The sequence below is a fragment of the Anabrus simplex genome, chromosome 1 (genome assembly GCF_040414725.1).
Source record: "Anabrus simplex isolate iqAnaSimp1 chromosome 1, ASM4041472v1, whole genome shotgun sequence".
Classification (NCBI taxonomy): Eukaryota; Metazoa; Arthropoda; class Insecta; order Orthoptera; family Tettigoniidae; genus Anabrus; species Anabrus simplex.
In genome coordinates this window covers 737184761-737210081 of record NC_090265.1, presented here as the reverse complement: position 1 = coordinate 737210081, position 25321 = coordinate 737184761, and positions in this window count along the sequence as shown.

The window sequence follows — 25321 nt, the reverse complement described above, 5'->3', positions numbered from 1 at the left end:
AAAGGTAGGAAGGGTCCACTTATTCAATACTATTAGTTTGTAATTGTCTTATAACACTGGGACTAGTTTCGACCCCATATATATTGGGTTATCTTCAGCCATGCTCCAGTTGGAAGACACAAGCACACATATAACCAATAATGTTATAAACACTGATATGACACAATTTATAGTCTTAATTTAAACCATTGATGAAGTCTGAATAACATATCCACACTTTAAACTAAATAACACATCCAGAGTGTTGTGCTTGATGGCAAACTATTTTGTCGTTTCTACAGCAGCCATTGTTTTTGAGTTGATCTGAGAATTAGTATCCTTTTTTGTGTAGATGAGCAATTTGACTGATATTCATGTTTGTTCAATGTAATATGGCTCAAGACTTATGTAGCTTTAAGGGGAACATTCATACTTTGAATTTTTCCTTATCAGTGTAGTGATCTATTGTTTAATTTATTTGGAGGTGAATGTCCCTATGTTGTTTGTAAGTTACATGCACTTGGTAGGGATACAAACACCTGACTGATTGTTGAGAGGGAGCAGGAGAATAGCTTATGATGGCAGGGATTGTAGGAGGGATCCCTCCAATTGGAAGACATAAGCACACATATAACCAATAATGATATAAACACTGATAAGACACAATTTATTGTCTTAATTTAAACCATTGATGAAGTCTGAATAACATATCCCTGTCATCATAAGCTATTCTCCTGCACCGTCTCAACAATCAGTCTGGTGTTTGTATCCATACCAAGTGCACGTAACTTACGAACGACATAGGGACATTCACCTGCAAATAAATTTTTTTTTTATGCTACGGGCTTTACGTCGCACCGACACAGATAGGTCTTATGGCGACGATACCAAATAAATTAAACAATAGATCACTACATTGATAAGGAAAACTTATTCAAAGAACGAATGTTCCCCTTAAAGCTACATAAGTCTTGAGCCATATTACATTGAACAAACATGAATATCAGTCAAGTTGCTCATCTACACAGAAAAGGATACCAACTCCCAGATCAACTCAAAAACAATGGCTGCTGTAGAAACAACAAAATAGTTCACCATCAAGCACAACATTTTTGATGTGTTATTTAGTTTAAAGTGTGGATATGTTATTCAGACTTAATCAGTGCTTTAAATTAAGACTATAAATTGTGTCATATCAGTGTTTATATCATTATTCATTATGTGTGTGCTTATGTCTTCCAGTTGGAGCATGGCTGAAGATGACCCAAAATATATGGGGGTAGAAACTAGTCTCAGTGTTATAAGACAATATACAAACTAATAGTATTGAATAGGTGGACCCTTCCTATGCTTTGATAGTGATCAATTGTTGATATGGACCATAATGAAATTCATAACTCATGAGTTAAAATCACATAGAATCACTATTAAACAAGTTAAAAAAGCACAACTACAAGAGGGCAGGCAAGTGAAAAACAGTGGGAATCCTACTGGTATGAGGTGTGCGATAAAAATTTTCATGAACTGAAAAATTTGAGAAGCAGTAAGTTTCCTAAGAGCACTATTTATTTAAATAACATATTTATAACATAAAATTTAAAAAAATGACAAAGGAAGACTTACATAACATCAGGGTGAGATATCCTGAAATGATTATTTAAATTTACAAGAAAACAAATGTAAGAGCATCCTTCTCAGCCTGACAGACTGAGGAATAACAAATGATGCAAAGAGCACCAACCTACAACTTGGGTTAACCCAATATCTATAAAAGAGAAACCACATTTAAAGAAGGCTAAAAATATTACAGCATGTGCACAAAGTCTATTATTATCAACTTTGATTGTTGACAGCAGTTGGTGCCAAGATATTGAAACAATGGCTGATACGATTGAGGAACGTTTGCTGGCTGCTGTGTGGATTCATAAGCGTAAAATTAGTGGCAAATCAATTAAGAATGTAAGGGACAATTTTGTTGTGCAGTTTGTGAAAGCAGTACCGACAAAGAAGACATTGGTAGCATGGGAAAAGAATGCTTTTTAATGGGCAGTGTTCGTGGCGTGCCGAGAAGTGGAAGGCCATGCACCAGACTTGAACTTTATGCTGATGTGGAAAAATCTATCAAACAATCTCTGGTCAAATCTATACAGAAACGTGCATCAGAGTTGGGAATACTGGAATCAACCATGAGGAAACACATCAAAATGGATCTGAAAATGAGGTGTTGGCGTCCACTGGTGTCAATGAATTATCAGATGATGATTTGGAGAGATGTGTTGATGCTTGAGGTCAGATGCTGCAAAAATTCCAAACAATGGCACAGAAGGCAGAAGTTGTGTTCACTGACAAAGGGTGATTTATCACAGTTCCCGTAGTTGCAATGTTTATTTCTGATTGCTCTGTTAATCAGAACAGTTACCTACAGATGATTAATGTCTGGCTCATCCCAAAGCTGCAAAATGCGGGAATCTTAGACGTTGTTTGGTTTCAACACAATGGGGTGCTGGCTCACTTCGCAGTGGCTGTTCGACAAAGTCTGAACGTAGTCTTTGGGAATTGCCGGATCGGTCGAGGATCGGACAATTGTCCAGCTCCTCTTCCATGGCCACCAAGGAGCTCTGATCTAACAACACCCAATTACACACTCTGGGGTTACATCAAGGAACAGGTGAGAAAGCAGCGGTATGATGGAATTGCTGATCTGAAACATGCAATGCACGAAGCTTTCTAGACAGTGACCCCAAGGATGTCCGACTCGTTGGCTGAATGGACAGCGTACTGGCCTTCGGTTGAGAGGGTCCCGGGTTCGATTCCCGGCCGGGTCGGGGATTTTAACCTTCATTGGTTAATTCCAATGGCCCGGGGGCTGGGTGTTTGTGCTGTCCCCAACATCCCTGCAACTCACACACCACACATAACATTATCCTCCACCACAATAACACGCAGTTACCTACACATGGCAGATGCCGCCTACCCTCATCGGAGGGTCTGCCTTACAAGGGCTGCACTCGGCTAGAAATAGCCACACAAAATTAAAATTAAAATTAAACCCCAAGGATGTTGCTTAATGTGTGCATCTGAACATGGTGACATACTGAGCTGTGCAGAGACCATGGAGGGACACATATGGATGTTTTAGATTCCTAAGATGTAAGTAGAAGTAAATAAATAATGAGTCTATGTACTTTTATACCATGTCAGTTTTAGGGGTATATGGACTTTGTGCACACTCTGTACATTTGTTTGAGCAAGATGGCTATGTAGGTTGCATTCAGTAGATGGTGGGTTCAAGCCCCACTCTCAGTAGTCCTGAAGGTAGTTTCCTGTGGTTTCCCATTTTTATACCTGGCAAATCCTGGGGCTGTGTCACAGTTGCTTCCTTCCTAATCCTAGCTCTGTCCTGTCCCATCATCTGACTGTTAATTGTGACAAAACAAATAGCATAAAATAAATTTTTAAAAATTTTGCTGCACCTCATTTGTTTACAATTAATCAAATTTTGTTATGAAAGATTGGTGTTATAGTGTGTAGTTTCTTTTATGTGCATTGTTATTTAATAGTGGTGTAGCAACAAGTGAAATGAGGACTCTCTGGGAAGCTTTGTATAAGTTGTAAATGTGATTTTAAGTTATGTAGTAAAACACCATCGATGCGATAATTGTTTTGTTATTGATGAACAGTAACCTGCAAGGACTGTTAATTCATCCAACTAACAGGTTTTGGGCCCAGGAGTACGTGATAGTAAAACTGGAGAAGTTCTAAACGGTGAAATAAGTTCAAAGTAAGATATAAAAGAACTTGGTGCATCTTTGTAGTTCAATATTATGAAAAAATTACAAGATTCCCAATTTTCGATGGGAAAGTCTATGACGAGTGGAAATACCGAATAGAAACATTTGTACAGGAAAAAGTCTTGGGGCAACATGTACAAACATCCCTTGAAGAACCACTGCAAGTCTTTGAAGTCATAGAAGGTGACAATGAAGCTATGTGAAAATGAAAGGAAAAAGGAACAGCCGAGGTGTCACAAACTGAGAGAAAGTGCAAACAGTTTTTGGTACACTCATCATCATCCTAAACCATCTCCAGTTTCCCAGGTGTGGTATATGAGCCTCCTTCATCTGCCTAGCCAAATCGCAATTTCCCTTAGTGAGGAGCAAACAAACTGTCAATGAGATATGGACATGTTTAGAAACGAAGTATGAGAAGAAGACACCAGTTCCCCAAATAGCTCTGAAGAAGAAGCTGGCGAATATGAAATGTAAGCCTAATTCCGAAACATTTGTTGATTTCTGCATGAAGTATGACTCTCATTCTTGATCTGGCCAGGATTGGGGATGAAATGGATGATGAAGGGAATGTTTGTTATTTTCTAATGGCAATGTCAGATGAGTATGACAATGTTGTGTCTGCGCTAGAAAATCTGGCGTCAGAAAATTAGAAAATGGATTTTTGCCAACTTTGAGTTAGTGAAGAAGAAGCCAAAAGGAAAAGCAGAAAGGGGAAACAGAAGCAGAGTCAGTTACAAGAAGTTCCAGTGGCATTCAAAGGAGCTCAATACCACTGAGGATCTCAACAATGGGCAAACAACTCCCAGCAAAGGCAACCGGGTCAAGGACAAGTGCAAAAAGAAGAGAAGGAAAAGTTCCCGTTTTCCTGTAATAACTGCATATTGATTGGGCATAAGTTTTCGGAATGCTGGCGACCAGGACGAGGCAAGTATCAGGGTCCACAGCAAGCAGACAGTGTAGTGTGAACAATGTGTCCCAGGTGTGTTTTGAAAGTGGTGGTCATGAATACAGTGAAATCCCGGCATACAGCTTTGTAGCTATGGTGTAAGGAGAAAGTCTTGCTGCAACAGCTGATTGTTTAGGTTCATGGATTTTGGATAGTGGAGCATCAGATCATCTTGTTAAGTCTGATATGCCTGTAACTAACAGAAGAGAATTGTCTGAGCCTGTTCAAATCCGAATACCTAAATCAGAAATGTTCTTGTTTCCTAAGGAAATTGGAATTGTAATTGGAACCACCTATATGAATGGTGAGATTAGGAAGATAGAGATTAAGGAATTATTTTTGATTGCCAGTTTGGATTTTAACTTGAATTCACATTCAACATTGGAACAAAAAGTGTTTAAGGTAATAGTGGAGGAGGGTGAATGTTGAATTCACTTGGTACTCATATAGGAGGTGATGGGCTAAAAATGCTAAGTGAGGCTGTAGATGGGTGTGGGGATATCAAGAGCCTTGGCAAGGTCATGTGTCATATTTGTGTTCAAGTGAAGCAGACATGTCTTCCTCATGAAAGGACCAGGGAAACGGCTCACAGACCCTCGGAGAGAGTGCATAGTGATGTGTATAGGCCAATCTCATCTGTCGCCTACAATGGAATTAAATATATATTGACCTTAATAATGATTACACCCATTTCATGGTAATGTGTGGTTTAAAAGAAGAGTTTGCTGGATATATTAAAAATTATGAAGCAATGGCAACTAAGAGATTTTGAACATAAATCTGTCAGTTTAGGTGTGATAATGGGACAGAGTATGTAAATTATGAAGTGAAGCAATGTTTTACGGAAAAGGGTATTCCGTTTGAGTTAAATATGCTGCATACACCATCATTTAGTGGGGTCTCAGAGTGCATGAACCAGTCAATACTGGACAAAACCAGAGCCTATCAGAGAGATAGATACCTCACAACCTGATGTAATAGGAATTAGACCCTATCGTGAACTTGTTGGAGCATTAATGTATGCTCACCTGACCACAGTCAATTGCAACAATGTGCGACTGAAGTTCAATGGGATGGATTGAAAAGGATTGTGAGGTATATTCGGGGTACAGTACATCAAATTGGGGTCAACGGTATAAAATAAATTCTGATGTATAAGTTGTTCGTATGCAGATGCTGAGTTTACTAACAATTTGGATAGAAAGTCCGTATCAGGATTTATGTTTGAAGTGTATGGGGATACTGTAGTGTGGGCCTCAAGGAAACATAAAACTGTCTTTGTCATCAACTGAAGTGGAATTTCTTGCACTGGCTTCGGCTGTAGCAGAACTACTTTGGTTGAAACAACTACTCAAGGAGATGACGATTGCAGTAAACTTTCCAGTTTGAGGACAACCAGTTGTGTATCAGTTCTTTATCTGTTTGAGACCAGGAAAGACTTAAACATGTAGGTATAAGGTATAACTTTGTGCGAGACCTGTGCAACACGAAATGTATTGAGGTTATGATTTTTTTTTTTTTTTTTCGCCATTTGCTTTATGTCACACCGACACAGATAGGTCTTATGGCAATGATGGTTATGTATATTCCATCTGAAAATCAGAAGGCAGATATTTTCAAAAAGCGACTTACCTTTTGAGTTGTCCTGGAAGCACAGGAAGAATTTGGGTATGTGTGAGGTAACATATAATAAATACGGTAGGTAAGAGAAATTGAGGAGGAGTGTTAGCAAGCAGTAATTCTTCATAGGTGAATTTTCTGTTTATTTGTTGTATTTTTGTTTTTGATTTGGTAGATTAGGCATATGGTGTGTTGTTTGTTTTATGTGCATTGTTATTTAACAGTGGTGTAACAACAAGTGAAATGAGGACTTTCTGGGAAGCTTTGTAGAAGTTGTAACTTATGAATTGAAATGTGTTTTACCCAACTATCAAATTTCAATCTCTTCTATTTCTTACCTTATTTCTTTTATTTAGGCCTAAGTAATTTACCTTAGTGAAAACTAATAACAAAGGAAATTTGTGACAGTCTTTATCGTTTACAATTTTTTTACGTCACGCTGACACAGGTAGGTTTTATGGCGACAGGATAGGAAAGGGATAGGTGTGGGAAGGAAGCTACCATGAGGTACAGCCACAGAAAACACAGAAAACCCTCTACAGGGCTCCGAGAGTAGGTTTTGAACCACTGTCTCCCGAATGTGACATTCTACAGTAATGTGACTTTAAAACCCAGCAAGAACTCTATTTTCACCATATAATAAGGATGATCTGGTATGTGTAAGGTTTAAAGGTCTATACAATGAAACTATTAGTTGTTTACTTACTTCAGTTGGATCACATGGCGGATGAATCCTGAAAGAGGAAAATTAACATTTAATTATACACAGTATAATGATTCTCCAAACCCCCAATGGTTGGAGCGGATATATCTATGTCTTTCGGCATTATTCCAAGGTTCAAACCTTAACAACTGATTGTAAATCTTTTCCTGCAAATATGGAGATGAAACAGGCAATTTCACTGTCATGCTCACTTAATTGCTTGGAGCAACATGAGTTTTCTTGAGATTATCAACTGCCATAGGATGAGTGATCCTCAAAGAGGAAAATTAAATGTAAAAGAGGATAGACGTTTATTAAGTACAATTCAAAAGATGAAAACAAAGTTCCTTGGACACGAACTGAGACATGACTGTCTTCTATAAAACATCATTGAAGAATGAGAAGAGGACCCAGGGGACAACCAAGGATGTCGCACATCTAGAACTCCGTCGATGAACTGGTATGTGGTTCATTTAGCAACATGAAGAGGCTATCAGGAGATGTGGTTACAGCAACACCCATTGCCTTTAGCAGATGATGGTGGTGATGGTATTCCAAGCCCGTCATAAAAGGTGGTTAAAATAGGGTGTCTGTTGATATGAAACCAGTACATTTAAATATTTTTGGAAGAAACCTGGTGCAATGTTAAGAAATGTGGACAAAAATTTCATAAACAAAATTGAGTGAATATTTCAACTTTACCTTTGTATCATGCATACAAAGGGTCCCAATAAACTTGCTCTGCAGTAATTTTTACTTTTCACTAAATGTAATTTTTACTCTTAATTTACTCCTTGAAATAAGATTGTTACTGTTAAAATTGATGCTTTCCTGGCCAATACTGGTAGACATGATATGGGCTTACGCCATGTCAAGGAAACAAGGTGAAACTCTTTATATTTCACAGAGAACTTTGCTCGATGCCTTCGGAAGGAAATCTCGACTGTTCACGAGGAAGACTTCTGTAATAATGAGGGTTTGAATTTAGAATGCTTTACTGTGGGTGATGTAGTGGTTCGAACCTTCGTCACCAGGTGGCTCGTTGTACACTGTCAAAGCATGCCAAGCGGCAGTTGACAACAATATTATGCTCAAATTAAGATATTCCATCACACCGTGTGTGCGTGAGAAGAAGCAGAGAGGACGTCAGACAAATCAGAATGTGTGTAGACCAGTTATGCCCCCCTCCCACACCGTTTAACATCATTACACCATTATCATCCTCTGGTCCTCTTCACATATTTTCTTTCCATTCTTCAACTCTTTTCTATTCTGTTCTGTGTCTTTCATTGAATTTTATTTTTTTAAGAGTTTCCATTTATTTCTTTTACCACAATCGTCCCTGATTCGTCTTGTATAGACTCTGTCCGTGGTCCTGTGAAAATGGAATTTTATTCCGGGAAAGTTTTATGTATATATGGTAATACAAATATAATGTCAGTAATAGTCAAATTGACAACTATATTAATTGGGACATTAAGTACAGAATGAAATAACAGATAAATGGAATAATAGTATCGCGTAGATATTATTATGTTGATATTTGTAAATGATATGATGGCATAGTCATAAGGGATTTACTTAGTGAAGTACAACCTACGTAGCACGAAGCCGACAATACAGGGAATCACCAATGGTTGGTTTTGAACCCCATTATTATTTACCAAGAATAACGTTCGTTCAATGCAATATCTACTCTTTGTATCGCGTACCATTGTATAAAGTGTTACCGCAAGGATCTAACAAGACGAGACGTGAACTATTGTACATTGTTTGAATCGATCATCAACTTTATTTTCAACCGGAGGAAAAACTCTCCTTGAGCTTAACTGAATGCATATTCGGAACAGTGTGGTATTTTGATGGAATAAAATTTAACATTTGGTTAGAAAATGTGTTTTTTTTCAAAGGTGAATAATGAAGTAACAATAGGCTTACATAGATTTGCTTTGAAACTGTGCATAATGAATGCCCTACATTTCAGAGTGCCAGAGAAAGAGTGAAAGTGATCGAAAACAATTATGATGCATCATCAAGCTGTCAGCATGACGTGAGCAATGAGGAAAAGGATGTCACCATGAAGGGGTGCTATACGACACCTGATCCAGGAGGAGGTCCAATTTCCCAATAAGTCTTTGTTTCATTTTACTTCTTTATTATTCTTAGTTATCTTTTCAGGATGTAGTGTTGTAATTTGGGGTGTTTGCCCTTTCTTCTTTTATTTCAGTGAGTGCAGACCTCAGTTTTCATTACTGTGTAAGTTCATTTTGGGGATCATTGTAAGTACCTAGGTGTTAATATAAAGAAAGATCTTATTTGGGGTAATCACATAAATGTGATTGTAAATAAAGGGTACAGATCTCTGCACATGGTTGTGAGGTTATAGGTACTTTAAGGCAGAAAATGTTTCCAAGAAGGACATTCCAGGAATCATTAATGAACAATGGGAGTGTGTATGCAAGGATCTTCAAAAGGCATAAGTATTCAGTCAGCAGAATGTAAAGATTGTAGATTATGAGGATAATGTCTAGATAGAGGAGGTGACTAATACTAAAGAAGTATTAAAGTTTACCTATTAAAACGACATTTACAATAAGATACAAAGATTGAAATCTAGAAAAGCAGTTGGAATTGATAAGGTTCCGGGGGATGTATTGAAGAAAATGGGTTGGGTATAGTACCTGTCTGAAGTACTCATTTGATTATTGTTTGCATGAAGGAGCTATACCAAATGTATAGAGAGTTGCTATAGTAGCCCCGTGTATGAAGGAAAGGGTATAGACATAAAGCTGAAAATTACAGGCCAGTCAGTTTGACAAGCTATTAGAAACATTCTTTCCGATTGCATTAGACACGTTTGAAAAGTTCATAACTGGTTCGATATAAGGCAGTTTGGTTTTAGGAAAGGTTATTCCACTGAAGCTTAACTTGTAGGATTCCAGCAAGATATAGCAGATATCTTGGATTCAGGAAGTCAAATGGAAATGGGACACTGTTGGCAATGAGTGCAATTGGACTAGACACTCGAGTGACTTAATGGGCAGCTATATTTCTAGAAAATAGCCTCAGAAAATTAGAGTAGGCGAAGATTTATTTGACCCTCTAATAATTAAGAGGAGAATTTCTGAAGGCAGTATTATTGGATCTGTATGTTTTCTTATATATATATGTAAATGATATGAGCAAAGAAGTGGAATCAGATATAAGGTTTTTTGCTGATGATATTATTCTGTACAGTGTAATAAATAAGTTACAAGATTATGAGCAACTGAAAAATGACCCCGAAAGTGTTGTGAGATGGACAGTAGGTAATGGTATGATGATAAACGGGGTTAAAAGTCAGGTTGTGAGTTTCACAAATAGGAAAAAACCTGCATTGATAGGGTGAAAGTTCCTTATGGGGATCATTGTAAGAAGCTAGGTGTTAATAAAAGGAAAGATCTTCTTGGGGGTAATCACATAAATGGTATTGTAATTAAAGGGTACAAATCTCTGCACATGGTTATGAGGTTATTTAAGGGTTGTAGTAAGGATATAAAGGACAGGGCATATAAGTCTCTGGTAAGACCCCAACTAGAGAAAGGTTCCAGTGTATGGTACCCTCTCCAGGATTAAGCCTACTTGATTCGGGAACTGGAAAAAATACAAAGAAAAGGAGTTCTGGATGATTTCCAACAAAAGAGTAGAGTTACAAAAATGTTGCAAAGTTTGGGATGTGAAGACTTGGAAGAGAGGGATGAGCTGCTCGACTAAGTGGTATGTATATACATACATACATACATACATACATACATACATACATACATACATACATACATACATACATACATACATTATCACTATAGACTGTTATGCCTTTCAACGTTCAGTCTGCAAGCCTCTGTGAATTTACTAAACGTCGCCACAATCCTCAATTTGCAAGTAGTGTTGTGGCCTCATTTAGTTCTATACCTCTTATCTTTAAATCATTAGAAACCGAGTCTAACCATCGTGTCTTGGTCTACCTCTACTTCTCTTACCCTCCATAGCAGAGTCCATTATTCTCCTAGGTAACCTATCCTCCTCCATTCGCCTCACATGACCCCACCACCAAAGCTGGTTTATGCGTACAGCTTCATTCATCGAGTTCATTCCTAAATTAGCCTTTTATCTCCTCATTCCGAGTACCCTCGTGCCATTGTTCCCACCTGTTTGTACCAGCAATCATTCTTGCTACTTTCATGTCTGTTACTTCTTACTTATGAATAAGATATCCTGAGTCCACCCAGCTTTGTCTCCCGTAAAGCAAAGTTGGTCTGAAAACAGACCGATGTAAAGATAGTTTCGTCTGGGAGCTGACTTCCTTCTTACAGAATACTGTTGATCACAGCTGCGAGCTCACTGCATTAGCTTTACGACTCCTTGATTCAATCTCCTGGAAGAACACACAACCTAAATACTTGAAATTATCGACCTGTTCTAGCTTTGTATCACCCACCTGACATTCAATTCTGTTGAATATCTTACCTACTGACATCAATTTAGTTTTCGAGAGGGTAAATTTCATACCATACCCGTTGCACCTATTTTCTAGTTCCAAGATATTAGACTGCAGGCTTTCGGCACAATCTGCCATTAGGACCAAATCGTCAGCATAGGCCAGACTGCTTACTATATTTCCACCTAACTGAATCCCTCCCTGCCATTTTATACCTTTCAGCAGATGACCCATGTAAACTACGAACAGCAAAGGTGAAAGATTACAGCCTTGTTTAACCCCTGTAAGTGCCCTGAACCAAGAACTCATTCTACCATCAATTCTCACTGAAGCCCAATTGTCAATATAAATGCCTTTGATTGCTTTTAATAATCTGCCTTTAATTCCATAGTCCCCCAGTATGGCAAACATCTTTTCCCTCGGTACCCTGTCATATGCTTTCTCTAGATCTACGAAACATAAACACAACTGCCTATTCCTCTCGTAGCATTTTTCAATTACCTGGCGCATACTGAAAATCTGATACTGACAGCCTCTCTGTGGTCTGAAACCAAACTGGTTTTCATCCAACTTCCTCTCAACGACTGATCGCACCCTCCCTTCCAAGATGCCAGTGAATACTTTGCCTGGTACACTAATCAATGAGATACCTCGATAGTTGTTGCAATCCTTCCTGTTCCCTTGCTTATAGATAGGTTGCAATTACTGCTTTTGCCCAATCTGAAGGTACCTTACCAACACTAATTTTACTACTCTATGAAGCCATTTCATCCCTGCCTTCCCACTATACTTCACCATTTCAGGTCTAATTTCATTTATTCCTGCTGCCTTATGACAATCGAGTTTATTTACCATCCTTTCCACTTCCTCAAGCATAATTTCACCAACATCATTTTCCTCCTCCCCATGAGCTTGGCTGTTCACAACACCACCAGGGTGATTTCCTTTTACATTGAGAAGATGTTCAAAATATTCCCTTCACCTCTCCAGTGATTCCCTGGGATCTATTATGAGTTCACCTGAATTACTCAAAACACTGTTCATTTCCTTTTCCCCTCCCTTCCTAAGATTCTTTATTACTGTCCAGAAAGGTTTCCCTGCTGCTTGATCTAGCCTTTTCTGGTTGTAACCAAAATCTTCCCATGACTTCTTTTTGGATTCAACAACTATTTGTTTCGCTCTGTTTCTTTCATCTACGTACAACTCCCTGTCTGCCTCGGCCCTTGTTTGGAGCCATTTCTGATAAGCCTTCTTTTTACGTTTACAAGCTGCTCTCACTTCATTATTCCACCAAGATGTTCTCCTTTTTGCATCTTTACACACAGTTGTTCCTAGGCATTCCCTTGCTGTTTCTACTACAGCATCCCTGTATGCCACCCATTCACTTTCTATATCCAGAACCTGCTTACTGTCTACTGTTCGATACTTCTCACTAATCATATTCATGTACTTCCGTCTAATTTCCTTGTCCTGGAGATTTTCTACCCTTATTCGTTTGCAGACAGATTTCACTTTCTCTACCCTAGGCCTAGAGATACTTAGTTCACTACAGATCAGATAGTGGTCTGTATCATCAAAAATCCCCGGAAAATTTGCACATTCCTAACAGATTTCCTGAACTCGAAGTCTGTTAAGATATAGTCTATTATGGATCTGGTACCCCTAGCCTCCCATGTGTAGCGGTGAATAGCCTTATGCTTGAAGAATGTATTCATAACAGCTAAACCCATACTAGCACAGAAGTCCAGCAAATGCTTCCCATTTCTGTTAGCTTCCATATCTTCCCCACATTTACCAATCACCCTTTCATATCCTTCAGTTCTATTCCCAACTCTCGCATTGAAATCGCAAATTAGCACTATTCTACCCTTGCTGTTGGCCCTGACCACAATGTCACTTAACGCTTCATAAAACTTGTCAACTTCATCCTCATCTGCACCCTCACATAGTGAATACACGGACACAATTCTAGTCCTAATTCCTCCAACTGACAAATCTACCCATATCATTCGCTCATTTACGTGCTTAACAGAAACTATGTTCCGTGCAATGGTATTCCTGATAAAGAGCCCTACCCCAGACTCTGCCCTTCCTTTTCTAACACCCGTCAAGTACACTTTATAATCTCATATATCTTCCTCGTTATCTCCCCTTACCCGAATATCACTTACTCATAGCACATCCAGATGCATCCTCTTTGCTGACTCAGCCAGTTCTACTTTCTTTCTTCCATAGGCCCCATTAATATTGACAGCTCCCCATCAAATTTCATTTTGTTCGCCAAGTTGTTTCCAAGGAGTCCCTCGCCTGTCAAATGGGAGTGGGACTCCGTTACTCCCATAGGTCCGAGGCTTGCTTAAAATGTTCTGAGCTCGGTAGATTCATGAAGCAGGATGCTACCCTAATTGCACATAGTCCAAGTGAGGATCTCTCCTCTAACAGGTTATGGACCGCCGGTGGATTGTATAGTCCTAGCCGCCTGAGCACAAGGAGGGCCAGGATTCAGAATATGTCTGAGATGCCCACTCCCATTCCATAGCAACTGGTATAGGACCACTTACTAGGCCACTCAGCCGTTGCCCATGGTTCACGAACTAGGACGTGACTACAGTAACCCACAAACATGAACTATGGTATGTATATAAAATAGTATAAATTTTATTTTCCTTCCACCTATTCAGTACAATCAGTCGTAAAATCAAGGTTTAATCCTCATTAAAATATGAAATGGTACATGTTTTAAAGTGCATCATCAGCCATATTACCTCAAAATTGAAGCAGGTATGACTATTAGAAGAACTGATAGGAACATTTAAGAATTTCTCTTAATACGGAGGCATTATGTGAGGAACTAGATTGGATAAGAGAAGAAATAACATATTGATTGCCAAGGTAATGTAGGATATGACTTAATGAAACTAAATGGTACAAAATGGCCATGATGAGTAATGCACCATGTTAAAATATTTTATAAGACTTAATGAGGAAACACATTCCAACGCTATGAAGTTTTGGAATAATGTTTAATCATATACTACTTTTTTGTGTTAGTTCTCATTTCAAAGGAAATTAATATAAGTTCCAGTTTTTTAGCTTGCAACTTGTAAAGATAGAAGTGACTTTTTTGTCACAGTTCTAATTAAAAACTATTATTGAAGTTTAAAATTAGTGACAAAATGATGAATTTGTTATGGTGTCATTGGGCCATTTTCTTATGTTGTACTCTATTCCTGTGTGGTTTGCAGTTTTTATGACATTCTGGCTTTAGCTTGTTGGTCAAAAAGGGGGAATTATGCTGTGGTGCATGTTGTAAAATATCACCCTGTCAGCGATTTAACTATGGTGGAATGTTATCTTGTAATGTGAAGGGTTTTTAGAGGACTATTTTGTACTATTTTATGTAAATTACCTTCAATACGGATTTCACAATGATTCTTATAACTTGTAAATGAGTGGTACGTTCCGAGCTGTCAGTGGAGAGGTGGCATGGAATGACATTAGCAGATACTGAGTCTTCGATATGAACCATATGGAATAAAATAAAATAGCAGTTTCGCCCTAGTCTTTTTCACACAGTACAGGTACTTGTATCATGAGATCCCGAGATGATGGTAATTTTTATATGAGTAGAATAATGCATGGTAGTGTAGTCAATTACAAGTGATCCCGAGGTGACATGAGATTTGATATATGGCTATGGAGTTGAAAGATTTATTTTGGGAATGTAATTTTATCCATTCTAGGAAGTTATCGATCCAAGCCATTAGGTTGACTGTATTCAGCCAGCATATCTTTGATATGCGAATTTATTGGTTTCATGGTTGTATGATTTCTTATTTATGTTGTGCATTTTTGAGATGATTCATATTTTTGGCGGTTACAGGGTCCATAAGAATGGCATCTAGGTAATGGGAAATTCTTTTCACATTTCAATGAATTTCTTTGTGTTACTGCCACATTTTATATATATTAATGTAATTTTCACTATTGAAAGGAAAGCTAGACTACTTAATTGTGAGACTTATCGCCGGACTACAGTATACGGGAGAAGGTGAATGGATCTCTTCCAACAAACCAATCGCAGACTATTCCTATTTGATTCTGTAAACACATTTGTCTTAGTGGTGTCATTGTCACTCTAAATGAAATATTTAATTGGATAAAGTATGAACAGGTGAAATAACAGAATACCAATTAATAATAATAAAATGTCATACTACGAGATTTGATATCTATCAGTTGTTGTGTTTCAAACTGTCTATTGTTATATTTTGTGATTGAAAGTAGGAAGAACGTTACTATTGCCGGGATAGCCTCATAATAATTAAATGTAACGATTGTATCTCCTTCACATTTTGAATAATGTAAATAAACCAGCCATCTATATTTACTCTTTTAATGATAAATTGTTATAATCCTTTCCAATCTTTATATTAGCGTAGTCTTATTCATTGCATGAGATCCCTGTCTGTCTTTAGTTTAGGTGACTTTAAACGGTCGTGGAACCTACCAATCTGTACATGAGAGACATCTGACTAGCTGGTGCCACTGAGGAAGTACTCTATATCTGTATTGCAATTTATCATGCACTTGAACCATATATGAATCATATTCAGGTGACATACCCTTAATAGTCGATGCATTGTCTTTGTTAAGGCTGATAAAAATTATTGTAACGTACTGATTTAACCCATGTTGATGATGATTGACACCATATGTACCGGTTATATTTTATAAGTTGCTCATGATTATTATTCTCCCTTTATGTAACGTCGATCAAGGCACTCACTTCCCTTACATATTGCGGTACCCATATCCATCACTAATTAGGGTGTTATAATACATCTTCCTTATAGCTGAATCAGCCAAATGATTGGAATGTGAATTTTACACAGTTAAAGGAGATAAGAGAAGAAGGAGGGCTAATTATTAGTCTTAAATGGCTGGGTTCTAAGCTCAATGGGCAACATAGAACCTGTTTCCTCTAGGCTACTAATTAAATATTTTTCAATACCATGTACTCGGTAGCCTTGTTTTCTTCTTGCCTTGCAAGATATGTCCCTGCTCAGAGGTTTGAGCTTGTCTTCACAGATATTAAGACATCAGATATATGAAGTTGACTGAAAGGTTATGTTTGGTCTTTCAGCTCAAACTACATTCACTACTGACCAAGAGGACCTTTTTATTCTAGTTGCAGTACAGTTGTTAAGATTTTCATACAAGTACATAACTTCAGACATCACAGTCATGGGCAATGCTCTCGCTCGAGACTGACGTCACAGATCTCGAGAATGTTGCAAGAAATTCAAGACTGATTCCCATGTGCTACGATCAGTGTGATGTCCTAGTAAATACGAGCTTAAACCTGGAAAAGTACTGCATGTTCAAGCATGAGACCCTTAATACCATTAACAAAAGTGTAAACAGGATATCAGTATCTAAAATGGTTCACAAGTTATTTGAGGTGGATATCTTAGCCGAAAATTTGTTAAGCATGTACGCGACCTGGATACCTCGAAATAGTTGTCAACAGGGTAGCTTATTGTGATGCAGAGCAGGCCAGAGGTATTCTCTGTGATGATTCCTCTTCAATGATATGTGTTTGTAAGAGCCAGATCATCCCAGAAGTATTTCTGCTGACGTCTTCTTTTGAACAAACAACACAGCAACTGTGCTATGTGATATCTCATCTAAGTAATCCCACATTTGACCTATTTGCGTTTCGGACATCATCATAAAGTTTCACATTGTACCCTCGTATACCATAGTACCTACTTAATAACACTATAAAGAATATTTTCCTTCGTCACCATAATTCCGGTATACACAAGCACTGCTCAAATGGATACTGAATGTGGGATATGATAAATTATGAGTGATAATAATGTATACCTACAGTAGCCATCAGTTTCTGTGCTCATTTGTGTACATATCACTGCATACAATGCCAGAATGCAAATCCTTTATAATTATGTTATAGTCAACTGCGTCAAAATACATCTCGATAGAAATGAACGCCCTAGTAGCTTTTTGACATGTATTTACGGAATGGAGAAAGCCCGTGGTTGACTATTCACATATTCAGCATATACAATATTCAGCTCTGTCTACCTGTAGGTCTATGACACACTGCTTGCCGCACAATGCTGTGACAACATTCTCAAGATCTCTCGAAATTTCTTGCGAGAAACAGTGTTTGCACTAATCTCGAGAAATTTCGAGACCCAGTCTTAGATTGCCCATCACTAGTTATGACCAAGATGCACTCCAGCACTAAGTTATTACCTTTTTACTACATATATTATAAATAAAAGTATATGATACTTACTGTGAAGTCGTCCTATTATGATCCTCCACAGCTGAAACAAACACACAAACGGTGTTAACAATAAAACCTTTCAGTTGCCACCAACTGTTTACCAGTCCTTAATTATAACCAAAGTAACGACAGTTTATATTTATGATTTTTCCGCAACTGTGAATCAAGTTTAATCCAGAAATTAAGAAATGACAAAGAAAAAGAAGAGCTGCAAAATGTGGGGTACATAATCAATGGAGGCCCGTGGTTGTAGTAAAGTTAGTGCCAGCAAATTCAATGTTTGTAAACCTATCTTTCAAGGTTGCAAGTACAAAGAGTGCATATAATTACCTATGCTATACATTACATGAAGTCACATTGTGTCATTGTACAAGACCGTTCTTTAAATGAAGTAGATATCAGGTGAAACAAATGTATAAAGTAAGGAATTATCTTAAATATTTACTTTAATCAACAAGCATTTTTATTAAAATAACAGTTTTAAGAATATTATTGAAAAATTAAAAGCCTTGCCTTCATGGTGTGGGTTACTGTAGTGAACCATGGGCAAAGGCTGAGTGGCCTAGTAACTGGTCCTGAGAGTTGGGATACCAGTTGCTATGGAATGGGAGTGGGCATGTCGGATGTCGGTCATATTCTGAGTCATGGCCCTCTTTGTGCTCAGATGGCTTGGACTATACAATCCACTGTTGGTCCCTAACGCATTAGAGGAGAGATCCTCACTTGGACTATGTGCAAGGAGCGTAGCATCCTGCTTCATGAATTTACCGAGCTCAGAACATTTTAAGCAAGCCTCGGACCTCTGGGAGTAATGGAGTCCCAAACCCACTTGACAGGCGAGGGATTCCTTGGAAATAACTTGGTGAATGAAATGGAATTCGATGGAGAGCTATAAATATTAATGGGGCTTATGGAAGGAAAAAAGTATAACTGGCTGAGTCGGCAAATCACTGTAACCATTACCCTTGAACGTGAGTTTGAGCGAGTCCATCTCCATTGGATGTTGGATGGTTCACAAATTCGTCTCGCCCTCTTGGTGAGTGTCGTGAGAAGGCCTTGTTTTTGTGCTGGATGCTGGCGAGAATCTGCATGAAGATAACGATTTGTGTGGGTAGGCTTACAAAAACAAGGCATTCTCACGACACTTGCCAAGAGGGCGAGACAAATTTGTGAGCCATCATATATCCAGGTGGAGATGAACACGCTCAAAGTCACGTTCAAGGTTAATGGTTACAGCGATTTGCAGATTCATAGAGCCCTGCATCTCAGAGAAACGACCAAGCAAAACTCACAGAAGGAAGAAGTGAAGACAACTGCCTACTTGCCTTACATTCACAACACCACATATCGAATTGCCAAGGTCCTCTGCAAACACAATATAAAAACCATGTTTGGCACCGCCACTAAAATTGCTCACAGTCTGAGTAAAACCAAGGACAAATTGTCCCTACTTTTACATCCTGGGGTATGCGAAATTCCCTGTACTTGCGGTAAGGTATACATTGGCCAAACATGCCGGTCCATTGGTACTCGTATCAAGGAACATGAACGTAATATTCATCTTACGTGCCAGACAAATCGGCAATAGCTGATCACGCTCTATCGTCAGGTCATGTTGTCACGTTCCAAGATGCTGGAGCTCTTACCCTCACTAGACACTACAGGTCCAGGATTACACGGGAAGCTGTGGAAATATGTAGAAATCCTCACAATTACAACAGTGACACTGGCTCTCACTGTCCCTTCACTATTGTTATTTCATCTCGGTGTTTTCCAAATTCATACGTTCCTCATCGCCGGATGTATCATTCCCGGCTTGTGTCAATGTCATATGTTGCGTACACTGTAATGTGACCCTCTTAGACTGATTCTGATGGTTCTGTCAGCTTCTGCTTCAAACGCTAGCTCTGTGCCACATCCAGGGAGCCATCTGGTGATGAATGAACGTACCATTTCCACTTCTATTATAACATCTAAATTTCAAAAAGTACTTGTTTAAGAAGCCTCTCTTGTGCACAGTCAAGATTTTCTTCTGATGATGCAGAGCACAGTTCTCTGCAAAACGTAAAAAATTTCACCTTATTTTGCTGACAAGGCATAAGCCTAAAAGCCTATACAGTATCATGTATAGCATTACAATTATTTGTTAAAATTCATATATTAATATGAATGTTCAGACGCCTTCAAGATCTAGACAGAAGTTAGGCAAGGAGGGACTATCACCTCTACTCTTCAACTGTGTCCTCGGAAAGGTCATCCAGGAGTGGCGCAAAGAACTAAATAATCAAGGAGTTCAAAACAGAATCAAGCTAGGGTGCAAAAGCTAAAATGTTGATGTTGATTGCCTAGTCTTTGCAGATGATATTGCAATTTTTTTCCAGTTCCTTAAACATGGCCATGGAACAGGTTTTTCAGCTTAAAATGTAAGCAGTGAAGGCAGGCCTACAATTCTCTTAACTAATGTCAAACTGAGACCCAGAGACGAGTAGATAAGATCAAGTATCTGCGGGAATTGAAAACACCAAACTTGTCATTATATTACTGATGAACAAAATGAAAATGGCGTACCATTTAACCAAGGGCATCTACAAGAAAAGGTCCATACCTTTCAAAGCATTTACTGTATTGCCATTCATCCAGAGGTCTTATACGCTTCAGAATGTGTTGCCATCAACAAAAAAGGCCTGATCGAGAAAATGGAGGCCAAAGGAAGGAACATTTTGAGGAAGATCTTAGGTCCCATCAAAGACAATGGGGAGTATGCGAGATGGCATAACGACGAACTACAAACCCGCAAAGAGAAGATTACCAATAATGTACCAGGAACCGCCAGCAGTCCGGAACATAATTTAATTCAGCGCGAGGTACTGCGACGTAAACAAAGTCACAGCTGGAACTTGTGTTGAGAGAGCTAGCAACTATGTCACAGACTCCACACAAGGAACTGACCTCGCTGTGACATGCCGAAAACATGTACAGTGCGTGATTGCATGGAATGGAATGGAACGTATTTTTATGTTATTTTGATCCAGATAAGCTGTCAAATAATGGAATACATCATTCTGTAGCCCATCATTTAAAGGCAGACATATCAAAATTTCAAGTAATTCGGCCCAGGGATTTACAAGTATTTCCACCGCAAAGGAGATCAATTCTGCCATGAGGTGATTGAGTCAGACTCGGCAGAGTGGTATAAAAGAACATCGATTCACCAAGTAAAAATCAGTTCATAACTCGCAGCCTAAGGAACAACATGATGTTGTATGCGGGTGACTACACCAAAGTTCGAACATAGCCGCTGTGTGTGAGGTTCGCTGGTAAGAACTCTGCCGTAAAGTCTTGTATTCAAAATGCTACATTTGGACTTAGAAATTTTTCAAAAATTAAAATACGAACTTAGTCTGAACGTGTGACAGTAACTTAAATTGTGGAATAATGTATTTGAACTTGAAACTCAGTTCAAAGCGAGAGTGTAGAACTTGTACTCACACCAGATTTATTTTTAACTTGAAACATTTGTAATTTAAAGGCGTGTGCATATTAACACAATTTTCCAGTGAAATACATAAATACTTATTCTTTTAAAGCAATTAATGCAATAAAAGTGCTTAAATATTTGTATTTAATAAAAGTGTGATTAACTCTAACCAGCATTAAAACATTCGTACTGAGCTCGATAGCTGCAGTGGCTTAAGTGCGGCCAGTATCCAGTAATCGGGAGATAGTGGGTTCGAGCCCCGCTGTCGGCAGCCCTGAAGATGGTTTTCCGTGGTTTCCCATTTTCACACCAGGCAAATGCCGGGGTGTACCTTAATTAAGGCCAAGGTCGCTTCCTTCCACTTGCTAGACCTTTCCTATCCCATCGTCGCCATAAGACCTATCTGTGTCGGTGCGACGTAAAGCAAATAGCAAAAAAAAAAAGAAGATTCGTCACGGGTGAACAAGGCAGTGCAGCATTAGATGATTTCTTCTTCGTAAACATTCATGAGTTTAGAACACTTCTACTGTTGTAAATTGACCTTTTCTTCATGTGTCATACCAATGATTATAGTAGAACTGTGTTTTATCTCTGAATAGTTATTCCAATAAATGAGCTTTCATAATTTTGCTGCCAGTGTTAAGAACAGTGAACATATGCACATAACACAATACCACGCATATTTTATGAAGTGCAAATATGAGTTATTTTGAATAGGATACCACTAAGCAATCATAGTCAGTTGAACTTCTCGTATTCGCTTCACTACACAGTGATGCATGAAACCCTGACGAGTGCCTACCTATTTCTCGTAATTATCATATCTACCTGCCGCTACACAAGCTGAACCTTGAGTCGAGATGGGACGTGTCAAAGAGAGAATGGAACTGTGGCATCAACGTGGGATATGGAGCTTGGTGTTTTGGTGATGACTTCACGACATCGGCTGCCTATGGCAACAACTTGCCGTTCACTGACCATTAGCTGTCTACATTTCAGTCCTGAGTTCCAGTAAAAATGGTGATATGAAGTGCATTTCAAACCACTTTTAAAACATGTGCATAAAATTCCACCAAAACGAACTTTCTTCTTGCCAAGTGGAATAGTAAAATCAATGACTTCGTTTAGCAGCTTTTTGAACAATTATTACAATGCTCATTGGAAAGTAGACTTTTACTAAATTCTAGTGTGCATTATTTTTGAAGTGTTAAATTTTCCATACTTATAAAAACTTTTAGGAAGAACTTCACAAACTTTGAAAGTGAAAGAGTATTTATTTTAAAGTGAAGGAATATTTGTTATTATTTAAAAAGACTGTAGGGAACACGTGAAATTTATTCTTTTATAAGACTGTAGGGAAAACAATTCTGATATTTTGAATGTTGAATTTTGAATTTGATCTTAAAGAGGAAGACACTCATTTCAGTTAATTTATGGTGACTTAAAAAACAAAACGAATTATTTTTAAAACATCAAGATAAAGACAATCTTTTGCAGATATCGCCTTATTAAATCAGGCAAACATCAAGATGAATTTTATTTGTTTTTACATAGTAAAGTTTAGTAAAATGACTTGCTTTAATGTTTAAATAATTTGCTAAAAAACAAATATTTTGTCAAATGGATCAGGAATAATAGGAAACATTGCCCATAAATTCACGGTGATGAATAAATTGGTTTTGAGCCCAACTATTATTTTGCTCTGCATAAGCCTCTCTGTACCTGCTCCATAAGAGCCATTCACCCTTAAGTGAAGTTTCTCATGCCCAGATCCCTGATCATTTCCCGGCACAATACCATCCAGAAATGAGGAATTATCTTTTATCGACATGTGACAAGAATGCACCGAACAAGGCTGACCTCCTTTCAGCAGAAGGAAACCACCTTGAAAAAGCGGGAATCACACATAATGACATCCAGGAGCTTGATGCACTTCAAGCATTCTAGGGTTTCTGAGACAACCCAACATTAAAAATAGGAAAGGCATGGACACAGGAGAAGGAAGAATGACACCAAGAACGCATGTGGAAATACTGGGCAGATTTCGAAGCCAGTTGAAATGATGTGGTCCAAAGTTGGCCAATACAGCGTGAATAAAAACTAATAACATGAATGTTCTATGTCTTTCATCTCTGAATTAAATCTATTTCTGTAAGCTATTTTGTTCTATGACCATCCTCATTAATTTCCAATGTTTGGAATGGTTTGTTCGTTAATACATCTTATAATCACATAGGAACCTACGGTCAGTCTATGTATGATATTAAATAAGGTAAAAACTGACCGCCCTACTACTGTAAAATGAGATAAATGGGACTTGGAACAACATGGTTATAGACCAGTGTTTTCCAAACTCTTTGTCTTTGAGGCCTCTCAGTCTATCGCATGCATGTCCAAGGACCCCTTAGCCACTGCATTCAGTAAACAAAATATAGAATTTTGTAATGATACTACGTTTGATTTTAGAGCTATCTAACTGATGTACCTGCGCTTCGCTACAGATTTCTACACTGAATTCTACTAGAATTCTGTCTCATTTCACTAATCCATTTAACCACCACATTGATTTTAATTCAATTTATATTTACATAGTATTTAAGAACAAGGTACCTGATTATAATGTATCCAAAAAGATGAACACTTAGTGATTCACCTAAGCTATGTAAACAGCAGAAGATGTTCTAAAAAAGAATGAAACATGTACTGTGTGTAATTAATTCATTTGCTAAATCTATCTATATAAATAAAATTGTAATGACCGTGTGTCCGTACATTGATTATTTTGTCAAAATTTCTGTACAGTCATCCATTTCAGGTGTAATAATGACCATCTGCATAATTTTTAGCTTTGGTGTCTGTCTGTTTGTTTGTCTGTTTGTCTGTCCTTCTATAACTTGAAAACTACTGGATATATTTCCACCAAACTTCATATTTAGAATCCACCTGTCCTTGGGTAGGTTTTAGCGCAAATATTGTTTCTAAATCCCTGAATTGAGTGGGATTTTTACGAAACCGAAACCGTGATTTTGCACTCCTTCAGAGTATACACAACCGAACTTAATGGAAATCTACCTGCCTTAATGAAAATTAATTTCTAAACCTTTTTTTTCTCATGTACATCATTTTGATAACAGGATTTAATAACGGACCGTTTTTCGGTACAAATCCCAGTGGACTTAACGCAAGAGCGGGTGCGTATAAAGCGTATTTCTTACAACTTGAAAACTACTGAGATATTTGAACCAAACCCAATTTCATGATTCTAGCTTCCACATAAGTATGTGAAAAATAATGTAAAATGATGAAAATGTACCCAAATTTCACCCCATTCAAATATCGTAACTCAGTCGAACCCATAAATATGTGAGATACGAGAAAATGTTTTAACACCAAACATGTAGAGCGATAAAAGGGACGTCTGAGGGTGCAAACCGTTTGTTGGTATGATGTACCGTTTAGGAGCAGCGAATCTCAAAATGAAGGTTTGCACTTTCATACGTGCCCATGCTTATCTGTCATCTATATAAATATAATCACAACGACTGTCTGTACATTGCCTATTTTGCCAGAATTTCTGTACAGTTATCCGTTTTAGTTGTAATAATGACCATCTGCATATTTTTTAACTTTGGTGTCTGTTTGTCGGTTTGATTATATGAGCTTTTATAACTTGAAAACTACTGAATATATTTCTACCAAACTTGATATTTAGAATCCACCTGTCCTTGTGTAGGTTTTAGGGCCAATATTATTTCTGAATACCTAAATTTACTGGGGTTTTATCCGAAACCAGAACCATGATTTTGCACTTCCTCAAAATATGCACATCTGAAATTAATCGAAATCTACAATCCTTAATGAAAATCCATTTCTAAAACTTTTGTTCTCATGTGAATTTTTCGACAGGAGGATTAATATGCGAGACATCATGAACGGTTGGTTTTGCAGGTTAAGTCCAGCGGACGTAGCCAAAATGTGTTGTACGTGGAGCAGATTCCTTATCTCTCT